We start from the raw sequence: 1,418 nt of genomic DNA on the forward strand, positions 1-1,418 counted from the left end.
TAATCATTTTGAAAATGATTCAAATTATAGCATTCCTGTGTTGTTGTTATAGCTGTGATTTGGACTTCCCTATTCTCATAGAATTAGAACAATAATTAAAACCTTATAGCCTAGTTTTCATTGTCATTAAAGCAATCATCCATGGTGAAACTGGGTCTTAAGAATACTTTGAAAGATATTTATGTTCCATGGTTTCTATTCTCTCTGCCTGTTTTCTCCCTGGGTTTGAGTTTGTTTCTATAGTTACTAATTATGTTTACAAGGTGTCTGATTGTGTTCACCTGTGTCTTGTTGAGTTCCTCATTTACCTCTGTATATATCTAGCCTTATGGTGCTCTTCAGTTTGTCAGTTATTGTCTTACATTGAGGTCTCGGAAGTACTCATTGTAGTCCAGAGCGTAACCCACCACAAAACGATTAGGAACGACAAATCCAACATCTGCAGAAAAACATAAATAACCAGATCACAGTAATCACAGTCATGTTCAAATAATCCCTCTATTCCCTGTGTGATATTGTTTGAGCACCCTTGAGCACTCACAGTCTGGGAGCTCTGCCGCCCCGTGAGGAACCCTCTTCACCAGCAGCCTGAGCGAGGAGACACGGGAACACATTAACAAAACACCCTTAACCCCCATTAGATCCCATTAGAAATTATGAAAATGTCATGATCTGCCCCTCTAGATGTGTAGATTCGTTCTCAGGCTGCTTATTCTCTTACATTGGTTTAAAGTAATTCCTCTGATCTCACCCTGCAACTTTAACCATTTGGTTTCAAGTCTCCACGTGCTGTAGAAGGGCTCTCATGATCTTTCCTGTGTCCATTATTGCCTGTGAGGAAATTAATACATATAAGATTACACTGGGATGGATATGTGGTGCTACATGAGACAAAAGCTCTGTTCTAATAAGCTGGCTGTTTGAATTTTGTGCAGATTCCATGTGGGTTTGCTCATAAATGTTTACTTGTACTAGAGAGCAATTTTGTGAACCATAAAAATATAATTCTTCACATGAAGCACACAAGAAAAACTCACAATTGATTTCAAAAGAGTTTGATGCTACTAAGCTAATAATGCAATACTCAAATGATACCATACACTATATTTCAGAAGTTTGGGGTTGCTGAGAGTAGTTAATGTTTTTGAAAGAAGTCTCTAATTCTTACTATATTTATTTGATAAAAAATACAGTTTTACATAAAAATATATAATTACAATTTAATAACTGCTTTCTATATTTTACATGTATTCTGTGATGGAAAAGTTGTCTTCAGTGTCTCATGATCCTTCAGAAATCATTCTAACATGTTGAGTTGGTGCTCAAGAAACGTTTCTTATTGTTATAATTTGAAAGTAGTTGTGCTGCTCTTTTATTTTTGGAAATCATGATACATTTTTTAGGATTCTTAGATAAAC

The 1,418-nt window shown here is 35.6% G+C and overlaps 1 pseudogene; it reads right to left on the reverse strand.

Moving 5' to 3' along the window:
* Nucleotides 1-362: 362 nt before the first annotated feature.
* LOC107574704 (phosphoribosyltransferase domain-containing protein 1-like) overlaps nucleotides 363-1,418 on the reverse strand; it is a 13,012-nt pseudogene continuing 11,956 nt past the window's right edge.

The sequence above is a fragment of the Sinocyclocheilus grahami genome, unplaced genomic scaffold, assembly GCF_001515645.1.
Source record: "Sinocyclocheilus grahami isolate Dianchi unplaced genomic scaffold, SAMN03320097.WGS_v1.1 scaffold2313.1, whole genome shotgun sequence".
In the NCBI taxonomy this organism is placed as follows: Eukaryota; Metazoa; Chordata; class Actinopteri; order Cypriniformes; family Cyprinidae; genus Sinocyclocheilus; species Sinocyclocheilus grahami.